A 17,396-nucleotide genomic window follows, 5' to 3' on the forward strand; every position below is an offset into this window, starting at 1 on the left:
TCTGGAGTTCCTTTAGGCAGCGCTCTTAAAACCCCCTCTCCTCGCGCACCAGGAAACAAAGAGGGAAGAAAAAGTCTCTTGCCTCCTCAGCAGGTGCAGACTTTTCCCCGGACTCCCTCCCGGCTAGCCGTGGCGCACTAACCCCTTCGGGCTATGTTCAAGCCGCCAACCCCAGTCCTCTCCCTGAGCTCCGACCGAAACCCGAGCCTCGGCTCGCAGCCCTGCCCGCCCCGGCGGGTGAGCACACAAGCCTCTCGGGCTGGTGAGTGCCGGTCGGCCCCGATCCTCTGTGCGGGAATCTCTCCGCTTTGCCCTCCGCACCCCCGTTGCTGTGCTCTCCTCGGCGACTCCGAAGCTCCCCGCTCCGCCTCCCGCAATCTCTGCCCGCGAAGGGGCTTCCTAGTGTGTGGAGACCTTTCCTCCTTCACAGCTCCCTCCCACTGGTGCAGGTGCCGTCCCTATTCTTTTGTCTCTGTTTTTAATTAATTTTTTTTTCTTTTGCCCTACCCAGATACGTGGGGAGTTTCTTGCCTTTTGGGAGGTCTGAGGTCTTCTGCCAGCATTCAGTAGGTGTTCTGTAGGAGCTGTTCCACATGTAGATGTATTTCTGGTGTATTTGTGGGGAGGATGGTGATCTCCGCGTCTTACTCCTCCGCCATCTTTCCACTACCCCCCTCTCATTCAGATTTGATAGAGAGATCAAAAGCTTTACAGACAAGCAAAAGCTAAAAGAGTTCAGCACCACCAAACAAGCTTTACAAGAAATATTAAAGGAACTTCTCTAAGTGAAAAAGAAAAGGCCACAACTAGAAACATGAAAATTACAAAATGAAAAAGCTCATCAGTAAAGGCAGTAAAGGCAAACATACAGTAAAGATATCAAATTGTCTATATACAAAGCTAATAGGAAGGTTAAAAAACAAAAGTAGAAAAATAATCTATATCCACAATAATCAGTTAAGGGATACACAAGTTACATGTAAAATATGATATCAAAAGAAGTAATCATGAGGAGAGGAGAGTACAAATGCAGGGTTTTTAAAATGCATTTGAAATTAAGAGATCAGCAACTTAAAACAATCATGTATCTATATAGATGGCTATAGAAAAACCTCATGCTAACCACAAACCAGAAACCTATAATAGACATACACACAAAAAAGAAAAAGGAATCCAGATATAACACTAAAGATAATCATCAAATCATGAGAGAAGAGAACAAAATAAGAAGGGAAAAAAAGTTCTACAAAAACAACCTCAAAACAATTAACAAAATGGCGATAAAAACATACCTATCAATAATTACGTCAAATGTAAATGGACTAAATGCTCTAATCAAAAGACATAGAGTGGCTGAACGGATACAAAAATAAGACATGTGTATATGCTGCCTATAGGAGAGTCACTTCAGATCTACAGACATACGCAGACTGAAAGTGAGGAGATGGAAAAAGTATTCCATGCAAATGGAAGTCAAAAGAAAGCCCGAGTTGTGATACTTATATCAGACAAAATAGACTTTAAAATAGAGACTGCTATAAGAGACAAAGAAGGACACTACATAATGATCAAGGGATCAATCCAGGAAGAAGATATATAATTATAAATATATAAGCACCCAACACAGGAGCACCTCAATATATAAGGCAAATATTAGCAGACATAAAGGGAGACATCAACAGTAACACAATAACAGTAGGAGACTTTAACACTTCACTTACATCAATGGACAGATCATACAGATAGAAAGTCAATAGGAAAACATTGACCTTAAATGACACATTAGATCAGACTGAGATTGACTTAATTAATATATATAGATATACACACAAGAAAAAGAAAAAGGAATCCAGATATTCCATCTGAAAGCAGCAGAATACACATTCTTTTCAAGTGCACAGGGAACATTCTCCAGAATAGATCACACGCTAAGCCGAAAAACAAGCCTTGGTAAATTTTTAAAAATTGAAATAAAATCAAACATCTTTTCTGACCACAATGCTATGAGACTAGAAATCAACTACAAGAAAAAAAAATGCAACAAACACAAACATGTGGAGGCTAAACAGTATGCTACTAAATAATCAATGGACCAATGAAGAAACTAAAGAGGAAATCAAAAAACACTTGGAGACAAAGGAAAACGAAAACACAATAATCCAAAATCCATGGGATGCATCAAAAGCAATTCTAAGAGGGAAGTTTATAGAGATACAAGCTTACCTCAGAAAACAAAAATCTCAAATAACAACCTAACCTTACACCTAAAGAACTAGAGAAAGAAGAACAAACAAAACTCAAAGTTAGTAAGAGAAAAGAAATCATAAAGATCAGAGCAGAAATAAGTGAAATAGAGAATAAAAAAAAATATCAATGAAACTAAAAGCTAGTTCCTTGAAAAGATAAACAAAAGTGATAAGCCTTTAGCCAGACTCAAGAAAAAAAGGGAGAGGGCCCAAATCAATAAAATCAGAAATGTAAAAGGAAAAGTTACAACCCACACTACAGAAATACAAAAGACCATGAGACTACTATGAACAACTATATGCCAATAAAATGAACAGCCTAGACAACATGGACAAATTCTTAGAAATGTACAATCTAAAATATGAACATACCAATTATCAGTAATGAAACTGAATCAGTAATAAAAAAGACTCACAACACAAAGGTCCAGAACCAGATGGCTTCACAGATGAATTCTACCAAACATTTAGAGTGTTAACACCCATCCTTCTTAAACTCTTCCAAAAAATTGCAGAGGAAGGACCACTCCCAAACTCATTCTACAAGGCCACAAACACCCTGATACCAAAACCAGACAGAGATACTACAAAAAAAGAAAAGTACAGACCAATATCACTGATCAACATAGATGCAAAACTCCTCAACAAAATACCAGCAAACATAATCCAACAACAAATTAAAAGGATCATACACCACGATCAAGTGGGATTTATCCCAGGGATACAGGATTTTTCAATATCCACAAATCATTCAGTGTGAAACACCACATTAAAAAATTGAAAAATAAAAACCATATGATCATCTCAACAGATACAGAAAAAGCTTTTGACAAAATTCAACATCCATGTATGATAAAACTCTCCAGAAATCAGGTATAGAGGGAACATACCTCAACATAATAAAGGCCATATATGACAAACCCACAGCCAACATCATACTCAATGGTGAAAAGCTGAAAGCACTTCCTCTAAGATCAGGCACAAGACAAGGATGCCCACTCTCACCACTTTTATTCAACATAGTATTGGAAGTTCTAGCCACAACAATCAGACAAGAAAAAGAAATAAAAAGGAATCCAAATTGGAAAGGAAGAAGTAAAACTGTCACTGTTTGCAGATGACATGATACTATACATAGAAAATCCTAAATACACTACCAGAAAACTAGTAGAGGTCATTAATGAATTATGTAAAATTGTTGGATACAAAATTAATATACAGAAATCTGTTGCATTGCTATACACTAACAACAAATTATTGAAAAGAGAAATTAAGGAAACAATCCCATTTATAATCATACCAAAAAGAATAAAATACCTATGAATAAACCTACCCAAGGAGGTAAAAGACCTACAGTACAAACAGATGGAAAGATGTTCCATGTTCTTGGATTGGAAGAACTGTTATTGTTAAAATGACCATACTACAGATTCAATGCAATCTACCGATTCAAGGCAATCTACAGATTCAATGCAATGCCTATCAAAACACCAAGGGTATTCTTAACAGAACTAGAACAAATAATTTTAAAATGGAAACCAAAGACCCTGAATAGCCAAAACAACTTTGAGAAATAAGAACAGAGCTGGAGGAATCATGCTACTGGACTTCAGACTATACTACAAAGCTACAGTAATCAAAACAGTATGATATTGGCACAAGAACAGATACATAGATCAATAGAACAGAATAGAAAGCCCAGAAATAAACCCACACACTTATGGTCAATTAATCTATGACAAAGGAGGCAAGAATATACAATGGAGAAAAGATAGTCTTTTCAAGTGGTGTTGGGAAAACTGGACAGCTACATGTAAAGGAATGAAATTAGAACATTCTCTAACACCATATACAAAAATAAACTCAAAATGGATTAAAGACCTAACTGTAAGACTGGAAATCATACAATTCCTAGCGGGAAACATAGGCAGAACACTGACAGAAACTGTAGCAAATTTTTTTTGGATCTGTCCTTTAAAGCAAAGGAAATGAAAGCAAAAATAAACAAATGGGACCTAATGAAGCTTAAACTTTGTAGAGCAAAGAAAAACATAGACAAAATGAAAAGACAATCTACTGAATGGCAGAAAATATTTGCAAATGATATGACCAATAAGGGGTTAATATCCAAACTATATAAACAGCTAATACAACTCAACATCAAAAAAACAAACAACCTGATTAAAAAATGGGCAGAAGACCTGAAAAGACTTTTTTTCCAAAGAGGACATGTAGATGGCCAATGGGCTCACGAAAAAGATGGCCAACATCACTAATCATCAGGGAAATGCAAATCAAAACCACAATGAGATATCACCTCACAACTGTCAGAATGGCTATCATCAAAAAAACCACAAATAACAAACGTTTTGAAGAAAAGGGAATCCCGAACACTGTTGATGGGAATGTAAATTGGTGCAGCCAACATGGAAAACAGTATGAAGGTTTCTCAAAAAACTAAAAATAGAACTACCATATGACCCAGCAATTCCATTCCTGGGTATATATCTGAAAAAAACAAAACCCACTAATTCAAAAAAATACACGAACCCCAATGTTCATAGCAGCATTATTTACAATTGCCAAGATATGGAAGCAACCTAAGTGTCCATCAGCAGATGAACGGATAAAGAAGCTGTATATACAATGGATATATATACAACAGAATACTACTCAGCCATAAAAAAGAATGAAATTTTGCCATTTGCAACAACATGGATGGACTTGGAGAATATTAGGCTAAGTATAAGTCAGACAGAGAAAGATAAATTCTATATGATATCACTTATATGTGGAATCTAAAACATACAACAAACTAGTGAATATAACAAAAAAGAAACAGATATAGAGAACAAACTAGCAGCTACTAGTAGGGTGAGGGAAAGGGGGAGGGGCTATACAGGTATAGGGGATTAAGAGGTACAAACTATTATGTATAAAATAAGTTACAAGGATATACTGTACAACACAGGGAATACAGTCAATATTTTATAAAAACTATAAATGGAGTATAACCTTTAAAAATTGTGAATCACTATATTGTACACCTGTAATATATATAATATTGTACAGCAACCATACTTCAATAAAAAAATAAGTAAAATAAAATAAAATGGTTGAGCTCAAATCCCACCTCTACTGCAAGTCTACTCTGCGAATTTTGGTCATTCAACCTCCTATACCCACACCATCCCACATCCTGGGCTTCTCTGTTAAACAGAGGTAATTGATTAATCCACATTCAATGAATCTTTCAAGTGGTGGCTGTTTCCTCCCCCACATTCTTGCATCATGGGGATGAGACTGGAGATTGATTAGATGTCTTCCTTCTCACACCCAGCCCATTGTCCCACGCCCCTCCAAAAATTTACCAGCTTAGGAGCTCATCAGACACCTGACAGCTGGGAGAATGAGTGCCTGATCTGGGGGTACAGCACTACAGTTGTACCACTCAGCGCTATTTGCTTTGAATAATAAGTTCAACTTAACTGAATAGCTCCTCTCGGAGGCTGTTTTCTTTTCCCAGTGAAACTTATGGGAGGAAAATTAGTGGGATGAACTAGTCCCTGCCACTGCAGTTGGTCTCCTGGAGGCAACAGATTTGCCCTGGTCATCATGTCCTTCCTGTCCATTTACTATTAAAATTGGTCACTGGAGTACCAGAAAATGCCCCCGTGATCCCCCTGGGTGTCAAACCAATCCCTCCATGCCCCCATTGTATAATAGCAGCCCCACCTCCTGCTGGATCATCATCCTGCCGATGATCAGAATCAATGAACTCTAAGTGGTGATTCCTTTCCTTGCCTGCTGGTCTTTTGATATAAAAAGCCCAAGGTGACCAGGAGGTAGAGATAGCTTAAAGTTTATTGGGATTCTTAGAGTGCATCCTGGTGGAAGTATTCTTCTTTTGGGAGCCAGTGCCTCTAAATCCACAAAGTCCAGGGCTGCGGGGATTAAAACACAGATTCTCCAAGTGGATCGCTAGGAGCCATGGTAGACAAGACACTCTTACTTCTACTCCTTTGTTCCTGGACCTCTGAATTCTACCTACTGGGGACACAGCACCATATAGTGGTCATTGATTTAACATGTTTACTGCATCCTGGAAGATAGCGCCCATCTTTGCAAGGTGCCATTTCAAGCCTGGTACTTTAGACGCTTCTTCAAAAGGTCATTCCATCACTCTATCAGGGGGCAGCTTGTGGATTATACAATATATGATAGGACCAATGGACCTCATCATATGTCATGCCTTATGTCCTTTGCTGTAAAGTGGATTCCCTGGTGTAATGTGATATTAAGCACAGTAGACTCTCTTATTAATGGATTGAACACTCTGCAATCTTTGGATGGTGGTCCTGGCCAAAGACTTGCAAGTAGAAAAGGCAAACCTATACCCAGAATATGTGCCACCAAGTGACCCCTACTATTTGAGGAATCTATCATCCCCACTGCTATCAGGCAGCCTAGTTCTGTGATATTATCTTCTATCATTAGCTCAGACCCCAGTAGGACAGGCAACTAAGCTTCTCAATAATGATTGTTCTCCTCTGTCCAAATCATTCCCTTTTGTGTTGGTAAACTGAATGTCCTCCCACAAAACATGATTAATTGGTGAGTTTTCTAGCCTTTTCTAGCCTTGGTACACACTACCAAGAAGAGGATCTGGCACAAGACAGACCCCCAACAAATAGAAATGAAATACCAAATATTTATATAAACCTACTCCGTGCATCTCACTGGAACTGATGTGAGGACTAAAATCTCCAATGTGTAGGAATCTAGCTCACAGTATACACTTAATACAAATAAATAATATTAAAAAATATAAATGTAAGTAAAGAAATGTTTGTGAATATATGCCTTTATATATGGCCTTGGGATAAGGAAAGGACCTTTCTTCTTTGAGGAAAGATGCTGCAATTTGAGCAATTCAGCAGCATGGAACAGAGACTGAACTCCTTATCCAGAGCTTAAGGGCAGGCCTTTGACTCTCCGTAAGGTAGGGAGATTTAAGGCTAGCTTTTATTTCTTCCAGCACCAGCATTTAATTGCAGACTTAACAGGGGCTGAGGTCTATGAAAGATTCGCCTTGTTTCTCTGAATGTGTACATTATTTACCATAGAGTCTATAAAATATTTACCTTTTTCTCAGCCGACTGCACCCTGCTCAGCCTTAACTACCTCACTGCTGCTCAAAGCTGATCAAATAGGTGGCTGGCATCTCTCCAGAAATGGATGGAGTGAGCAGCTGGAAAGGAACCATATTTGATGCATTTGTCAGAGCACATAGCAGTCAAGGGTGTTGAAAGCCTTTCTGAAGGTACTAGGGAGAGGCGTGGGTCTTTAATCCCTTCCCACTTCTACGTACCTACCTACATCTATTCAGGGTGCACTTATAGAACAGCTACTGTCAGCTAGAGGTCTTGAGAAGATGGATGGGAGGAACACACATTCCTATGTCCTCGTCAGAGAAGACAAGCCCGATGATAAAGAATCATGGCAAGAAGAACACCCAGATATTGGGCTAACTCTCCATATGACCAGAGTGCGCAAAGCACATGGCCTGATGAACTAGATTTCTAGGTTGAAATTCCACCTTACTCCCTCCCTTATGAGCATATAACCCTGGACAAATTGCCTAACTTCTGGTTGCCTCAGTTTCCTCAGGACATTAATAGTCCCAATTTCATGGGGTTACTAAGCATACCGTACCCGACACATAGAAAGCACTCGATAAAGGTTAGAGAAGAGGAGAAAGGGGAGGACAATCACAGGACAGCTCTACGCGGTAAATATGTTACGACACTCACTTTATAGATGAGGAACTGAGATTTAGAAAATTTAGTACTTTGCCAAAATTTACTTATAAGTGGAAGAGCCAGGATTCAAGTTCATGTCTGCCTAATTCCAAAGACTCTACTTATAATCACTGCTTACACAAACACACACACACACACACACGCACACATTCATACATAGGAAAACATGGCATAATCATCGTGTACCACGGTTTCAGTGATACTCTACCAACCAACCTTCAATGAGATAAGATTTTCTTGCTATTTGCCCTTATAGCACCTCTTCCACTACAGTCATCATGATTGTAATAATTTATCAATTTGATCATTATTTGCTACAGTCTGGATCCCTCCCTAAACTGTAAGCAGACAGGTGCTTGTATTTATCATGTATTCCCAGTGCCTTGATGAATATTTCATACACGCTGTCATTTATTTTCCACAATAAGGTAAGCAATATTTTTCTCCCATTTTATTGCTAATGAAACTGAGGCTCAAAGAAACCAAATAACTCATAGAAGAACCCACAGCTAAAAAGAGGAGAACCCAGCTCAATCTATTCCAAAGCCCAGGCCCCTCTATTGGGCCATGCTCTCCCCCAGAGGAAGGAAGAAGCCAGTGTTCAAGGGTAGAGGAACAAATTTCTACATATTAAGTGCCACCATGGCAGGCATCATACTGAAATTCATTACTGATGCTATCTCTTTTACTCCTCAGGACAAATTATTGTTCAAAACAAGATTTTTTTCTAAGACAAGTTTTTTTGCAGACCCAGGTGCAATCCCTGCTGGGCTGAGCTGGTGTGGGGGGAAGAGGAGGCTAGCACTGAGCATGAAGGGACTGGGGAAAACTAACAAGGCTACAAAGCCCTTCAGTGTAGCTTTGCTCCAATACTTCACGTTCAAAGAATAAGGCCAGCTCAGTTGGGGCTCAGGCAGAGGCCAAGTTCAGGAGCTCAGTCCTGGCAAGGTGGGGTGAGGGAGGGATCAGGAGAGAAGTCAGATGCTTTGACCCCATCATTTTGACTCTGACTCATACGGCACTACCTGTTTGCTATACTAATGCTCTTTCTCCTATGCTTTTAAGAAAGAAAATACAGGTACCATTGATCTTCTCCATCTTTTATGTTCAATCGCTGGCTGATTCTTAATGAACACTACTGGCAGAAGTACTTGGCACAAAACAAAGTTGATAATGATAGAACCGCACATAGTATAATGTGTTATTGACTACCAGTTAACAGAAATATCAACTCTTCTTAAATAAGAATAGATTTTCAAACTGAATTTTATAGAATTAATGTTCACAAAAGTAAATTGGCAGTGGCAGAAGCTATAATCAGTTCAAATGAACATGGAAAAAATGATTGATTAATATAATATTCATTTTACAATTCACAAAGAAATATTAGATTCTAATAAAATTTCAGTGGGGGCTTCCCTGGTGACACAGTGGTTTAGAATCTGACTGCCAATGCAGGGGACATGGGTTCGATCCCTGGTCTGGGAAGATCCCACATGCTGCAGAGCAGCTAAGCCCGTGCACCACAACTACTGAGCCTGTGCTCTAGAGCCCACGAGCCACAACTACTGAGCCCGTGCACCTAGAGCCTGTGCTCCACAACAAGAGAAGCCACTGCAATGGGAAGCCCGTGCACCACAACAAAGAGTAGCCCCCGTTCACCACAACTAGAGAAAGCCTGTGCACAGCAACGAACACCCAACGCAGCCAAAAATAAATAAATAAAATAAAAAAAATTCAGTGGGACAGTCAGAAATATTGAATTGTGCTGTACAGAAATTCAATCAAAATTATAAACTGGCTCAATAGAATTTGCTCCAGAAAACAAATTTTTGGATCAACGTGAGTACAATTTTGATGAAAATAGTTGTTTCATATAGTAACAGCTTAAACAACTTTTGGGTCAAATGCAAGGTCTCTGAATGTCTTATTCATCTTACCCAGGGTCTGGTGCTGCACTGCGGGCCTTAGTTAACGTTATCTCTAATCCTTATGACAACCCTTTGTTATAGGACAGCAATCCCCTGGTTTTCAGATAAGGAAACAAACCAGAAAAGGTAAGCAATTTGCCCAGGGTAACCCATGATTTAGTACCAGGGCCAGGATTATTTGTCGATTAAAACAGAATAGTCTCATGGAATAATGGTCACCTGGACCTCCCTTCCTAGATTTCAGGACACTTTGCAAGGGGCGGAGATACCTCTTTAGTTCTTGGCCTCTCCAGAAAGGCAGGTGTGGCTGTGCCACTTTTCAGGTGGAAATGTTGAGACCTCAGTAGAGAAATGCACTAGCCTAAAGCTTCACATTGTATGAAGGGTTTGAGCTTTCCCTGGTCCGCAATCCACCATTCTCTTTACTCGATGAAATGACCTGCATTATAATGCTATCTCTAGAGGGGTGGGATAGGGAGGGTGGGAGGGAGGGAGACGCAAGAGGGAGGAGACACAGGGATATATGTATACGTATAGCTGATTCACTTTGCTTTACAGCAGAAACTCACACACCATTGTAAAGTAATTATACTCCAATAAAGATGTTAAAAAATAATAATAAAATAAAATAAAATAGATAAATAATAAGGAAAAAAAAAAGGAACTAGAAGCAGGGAGCTCTCTACTCCAAGAAGGGTAGAGTTGTATGGAATGTAAAGTGATTCATTCAGGGCTGACAGCATTCAGGGAATTTTGTCTCCCCACCAACCCCCATCCCCCAAAGTAAAACTATCCATCAAAGATACCCAAATTAATACATCTTTCAAAGAACAGCCCATGGTCCCTGTGCTCGTTATTCAACACTCAGGCAGTGAAGGGAAGGAGCCTAAGCTGGTCACTTGCAACATATTAATATCAATGGCTTCTCTTATCACTGGTTGTTTCTCTTATCACTGGTTGTTTCTCCATGAAGCAGATTTCTCCTGTCTGTTCAACAGCTATCTAAATTGGGGTTTCATGAGGAAAGAACTAAACACATTTCAGGTCACTGGGGAAAGAAATTAAATGTTTCTATTATGATTTCCATTTTTTTTAATCCAAATCAATAAAATCATACTGAACTTTATTTCACGTTCCTGGCGTGACACCTTAGTGTCCTGTGATGAAGAAGCAATTTTATAGGACAACTTAGGGGATCACCTGCCCTGGTTCAGGGGATCAGCAGACCTTTCAGTGTGAAAACTGAACACAGTGTCAGGCAAATCTGGATGGTTGACCACCTTACTTGTTCACTACTGTATTATCAATACTAGCAACCATGCTACTTCCTGGTGTGTAATGACCCTCTGCTACTCCCACTAGAGTTCTCAGTGTCTTGATTTCTTTCCCTGTAGAATGGGAACAAAGGGGGCTAATACTTGTCCTGTCTCATTCACAGTGTTATTGTTCTATATAGTAATGTTGAGGAAGGATTGTTACTGTTATTTTTTTAACTTATTATATCTAGTAAAGTAAAAGAGAATTTAAATAATCTCTGAAAAATGCTATCCGGAGTGTCAGCTTTTTGAGACTGGAACAATGTTTTACTGTATTATGGCGTGCAGCACAGTGCCTAGCAGACAAGATGCTCAATAACCTAGTCGGATAAATAAAAGAATGAATAAGTGGATAGTCAGATGAATAACTACATGAATGAACATAAAGGGATTAAATTAACTCATTTCATAGGATTATTTTCAGAGACAGAAGTTTAATCCAACTCCTGCATTTTTCAGAGCCCACATACAAAACAAATTCTTGATAGGGTTAAGATGAAAACTAGGTCATTTCAATATACTAAAATACAGTAAAAAAAAAAAAATCTCAATTAACTGTACTCATTTTCCTCAGTGATATTTTTTTTCCCCAGCAGCAGAAACTTTAATTCAACCTGTAGTTTACAGCTCTTCTTTCAACAGAAGCCTGAGGGCTTGTCTAACAGCAGAACACTTGGGTTTGAATCCCACCTCACATCTACTCTCTGCTCTTATACCCAGATATTGATAAGCTTCAGAGATGGCTTCAGAGGAAGACCTGAGAAGCTGGAGGGGGTTATCCAGGAGCCCAGGTCATCGAAAGACATTAGCATCAGCATCAAGAAATTGCAAGTTGTACCAGAAGCCTGACCAAAGCAAGCTAGCAATCTCTACCTGCTTCCATCCTTTCTTCCACGTTGCCTTTCCAAATCCAATCTCCTTCTAGGCCCCCGTCAAATTTCTCCTCTTGTCTCTTTGGCTTCTGTCATAGTTAGACATTAGACTCTGAGTAACTTGAGGACAAGGACCTACTTTATTCATCTCTAGATTCCAGCACTTAGCAAAGTGCCTTGTAGCATAGGAGCTCAAGAGATGTAACAATGAATAAATGAATTTAATGCCTAAAAGTTCCAGTACTACCCCAAATTACAACATCTGTGCCTAGCTTGAAGTGTGGTTTCAAGAAATGTTAAATAAATGTGCAAAATAATGAATAAATGATTGATATCAATGACTACTATTAATGGACTATTGATTATGTGCCAGGCACTGGCTAGGAACACTTTGTATGCTATCTTATTTAATCCTTTCAATCATTTTCTCTGTAGTGCTTAGCACTATCTAACATACCATATATTTTAACTTATTTACCTTGTCTACTGTCAGTCTCCTCCACAAGAATTTAACCTCCACAAGGCCCTAAATCTTTGTCTATTTTGTTTACTGCTGCTTCCCCTGCTTAGAAGAGTGCTGGTACCAAGTTTATATTCAGTAAATATTCATGGTATGAATATTGAATATATATTACTATCCTTACCTTGCATAGAAAAAGCTAAATTTAGTGGTGCTAAGAAAAAAAATCCCCAATCTTGTGTCAGACATTCCAATTTCAGCTTTCACTGAAAGCTGGTCACATATTGTGATGTAGGTAATATCATTATTCTAGCAGGGTGGACACTGAGACTCAGGAAGATAGGATCCCCGGCTCGAATCAGAGAACAGTTCACCTAATAAAGGGCTGGGTCACAATTCAAACCCTAGCTCGTGTGGCCTCAAAACTCTTGCTCTTGCCATGACCTCAATCCACCTTGCACTGAGAAGACAACCCATCCCTGAATTAGAATATTCACAGGAAGGTGTTGCAAACCCAGAAAAAATCGAGAGACCCCATTACAACGCAAGTCAATTTAGAAAGACCCCATTGAACAAGAGCATCCTTTTAACATTAACGATGCAATAAATGCTGAATGCAGGAGATTAGAAAGAAGTTATTAGGAGGAGAAAGACACGCCAATAACTTGAGCTCTGAATGAGATGCCCACCACATCTAGGACCAAGCAGTTTCCCAGAGGATTATTGGATGTGGAAGGAATAGTAAGCAGCTCTTTAGTGGCACCCAGACACATCCTCTCACATACACACCTGCTCAGGGCTCAGTGAAGACAGTGCGTAAATGTCTGGAATATTACATAAAAGCTGTCTGCCCAACCAGTCAAAGCTATTAAAATCCATCTTGCTGAAACGAACCCTGAGAGCAGGTCAAACAAATCTAATTTTTATTGTTCCTTAAGGAGATGACTGTGTCAGAGACAAAGGAGAGAGGCAGGAGGCCAGTTAGAAAGAAAAAAAAAAAAAAACCCTAAGAGGCCTTAAAAAATTAAATGTTCAAAAGAACCATGGCAGGCAAGATAAATGATATATTACAGTGCTGGTTTAAACCTAATTGATGACTAATGTTGTAATGCATCTGAACCTACACTGATCTATTATCCGTCTGGTTCAGGATGAAGGGGCACTGGGAGGAGAAAAATTGCTAACTGTTTTAACCTGATGGAACTTTAAAAAAATAACCAGCCCAGTTACTTTAAAAGATAAATGGCTCGGTGGTGACCTCCTAATGTATATCAGGGTCTTGCAATGCAAAATCAAATGTTAATTAAATAGAATCCAGTGCAGGAATGATGCAGAAAGAGCGTGGTTTAGAGCCCAAGAGGCCATAGGGAATTGTGTTGTCGGGTTTCAAAGAAGCTACCAGTGGAGAGGCAGTAATGGCAGACCACATAGGAGTAATTGAAAAAAATCAGATGTACACACAAACACCATCTAGATAACACCTACATAAAAGTTATACAGAGTAGCCTGTGGGCACAGCTAAATCACAGTCATTGGAAGGCCAGGGTTACCAACAGAGTTGCTTAAATTCACTGAGGTGGATCAGAGAGGCTTTATTTTCTTGATCTGTTACAGCACAACCTCAACATAACCCTCAGAAAACAAAACAATGCAAGATGTAAGAATACGTCAAAAGGATTCAAGAGCCAACTTGAAATGGCTCCAGATGGCCAAGTCTAGGATAATGTTAGCCACAAAAGAGTGAATGTAATAAATTGTAACCAAAGACTAAAATAAGAATCAATGAGCTCATACTGATATTAATAGATGAATATATGAATGAAAGAATGAATGGATGAATGAATGAATGAAGAGAAGGGAAATCTTGTTAGAGTAGATCCAACTAGTAAGTGTGTAAGATATGAGGGAAATAGAAAAGAATCATTTCACATTCAGCAAGATAATAACTGTTTCAGGCAAAAACCGCAATAGATTCTAAAATTAGTGAGCAAAAAAATGTGAGAAACAGAATATTTATATGTTTCCACAGTATCTCCACTTTGAAGACAGCTGGACCAAGGGACCACAGTTATCACCAGTAACGGTGCAGATGGACATCATGTGCCTCCTGTTAAAATGCACTGAGAATACCACAGTGGTATTCGTGATAGAAATGCATAACCAGAACTTAATCATGAGGAAATATCAGAAAAACTGAAGAACATTCTGACCAGAAATTGACTAGTCAGTTCTCCTCAAAGGTATCAAGGTTGTGTATCTAGTATCAAGTCAAAGAATGACTCAGGAAGTATTCCATATTAAAGGAGATCAAGGCGACATGGCAATGAAACACAACCTGTGAGGCTGGGTTGGACGTCGGACCAGAGAACAGACATCTGTGGGACAACTGGAGACGTTTGCTTTAGGTCTGTGGCTTAGATACCAACATTGTATCAATGTTCCTCTCATAAATTTGATAGTTATACAATGGTTATTTGGAAAAAAAATAACATTTGGGGAATTAGAGTAAAATACAGACTTTCTTTGTTCTAATTTTGAAACTCTTTTGTAAGTCTGAAATTATTTCAAAATGAAAAGTTAAAAAAATTAATACATAGAATGCCATCATTGCACTTTCTCTGAGGAACTATACCTAGAACAAGCTGTTTTCCTCAGAGGTGGGGAGAGCTACCACAAAAGCCTGTATGTCCTTGATCAATTGGGAAAGGAAATAACCAAGAGCAGAAAGAGGTGATCATTTTGATCAAGTTCATCAGAAAGGGTTAGATACCTACAAGGCATGAGCAACCACAGAACAGTTTTGCCTGGCTTGCTCATGCCCAGGATGGTATCTGACCCTTTAGGTGCAGGGGTTGCAAACGGGAACACTGAGAACAGCTCTCTAATGACTGTGGCTTAGGAGAGAGAAGAGAGGGAATCATTGTTAATAACTGTAATAATAATTACACCATTTTTTGCACTTACTGAGTAATAACTGTAATAATAATTACACCATAATTTGCACTTACTGAGTTAGTCTTTGTGCTAATGCCCTTAATATATTATCTAATCTAAGATGTATAAAAGCCCATGAGAGAGGTACTGTCCACATTTTAAGAAATGGGAGAAGACGTATTTGTTTTGTAAAGCAGACTTGTTTCACTAAAAGAGAGATTTAGCAGTATTGTTAAAATGACCATACTACCCAAGGCAATCTATAGATTCAATGTAATCCCTATCAAATTACCAATGGCATTTTTCACAGAACTAGAACAAATAACTTTTAAATTTGTATGGAAACACAAAAGAGCCCAAATAGCCAAAGCAATCCTGAGAAAGAAGAATGGAGCTGGAGGAATCAGGCTCCCTGACTTCAGACTATACTACAAAGCTACAGTCATCAAAATAGTATGGTACTGGGACAAAAACAGAAACATAGATCAATGGAATAGTGTAGAAAGCCCAGAAATAAACCCACACACTTATGGTCAATTAAACTATGACAAAGGAGGCAAGAATATACAATGGAGAAAAGAAAGTCTCTTCAACAAGTGTTGTTGGGAAAACTGGATAGCTACATGTAAAAGAAATGAAATCAGAACATTCTCTAACACCATACACAAAAATAAACACAAAATGGATTAAAGACCTAACTATAAGACCAGATACTATAAAACTCCTAGAGGAAAACACAGGCAGAACACTCTGACATAAATTGCAGCAATATTTTTTTGGATCCATCTCCTAGGGTAATGGAAATAAAAGCAAAAATTAACACACGGGACCTAGTTAAACTTAAAAGCTTTTGCACAGCAAAGGAACCATAAAGAAAACAAAAAGGTAACCTATGGAATGGGAGAAAATATTTGCAAATGATGCAACTGACAATGAATTAACTTCCAAAATATACAAACAGCTCATACACCTCAATATCAAAAAAACAAACAACCCAATTTTAAAAATGGGCAGAAGTTCTAAATAGACATTTCTCCAAAGAAGACATACAGATGGCCAATAGGCACATGAAAATGTGCTCAACATAGCTAATTATTAAAGAAATGCAAATCAAAACTACAATGAGGTATCACCTCACACCAGTCAGAATGGCTATCATCAAAAATTCTACAAATAGGTTCAGGGAACTCTACTCAGTGTTCTGTGGTGACCTAAGTGGGAAGGAAATCCAAAAAAGAGGGGATATATGTATACATATAGCTGATTCACTTTGCTGTACAGTAGAAACTAACACAACATTGTAAAGCAACTATACTCCAGTGTAAAATAATTTTAAAAAAACGTTTAAGAGAAAAGAAAAAGTCTACAAATAATAAGTGCTGGAGAGAGTGTTGAAAAAAGGTGTCCTCCTACACTGTTGGTGGGAATGTAAATTGGTGCAGCCACTATGGAGAACAGTATGGAGGTTCCTTAAAAACTAAAAATAGAGTTACCATATGATCCAGCAATCCCATTCCTGGGCATATATCCAGAGAAAACTATAATTTGAAAAGATATATGCTTATTGAGGTGAGATTGGATTGCTATAAACTTCCCTCTTAGAACTGCTTTTGCTGCGTCCCATAGGTTTTGGGTCATCGTGTTTTTGTTGTCATTTGTTTCTATGTAGTTTTTAATTTTTTCTTTGATTTCTTCAGTGATCTCTTGGTTATTTAGTAGTGCACTGTTTAGCCTCCCTGTATTTGTGTTTTTTACAGTTTTTTTTTCCTGTAATTGATTTCCAATCTCATAGCATTGTGGTCAGAAAAGATGCTT

Source organism: Lipotes vexillifer, unplaced genomic scaffold (assembly GCF_000442215.2).
Source record: "Lipotes vexillifer unplaced genomic scaffold, Lipotes_vexillifer_v1.1 scaffold54, whole genome shotgun sequence".
Taxonomy (NCBI): domain Eukaryota; kingdom Metazoa; phylum Chordata; class Mammalia; order Artiodactyla; family Lipotidae; genus Lipotes; species Lipotes vexillifer.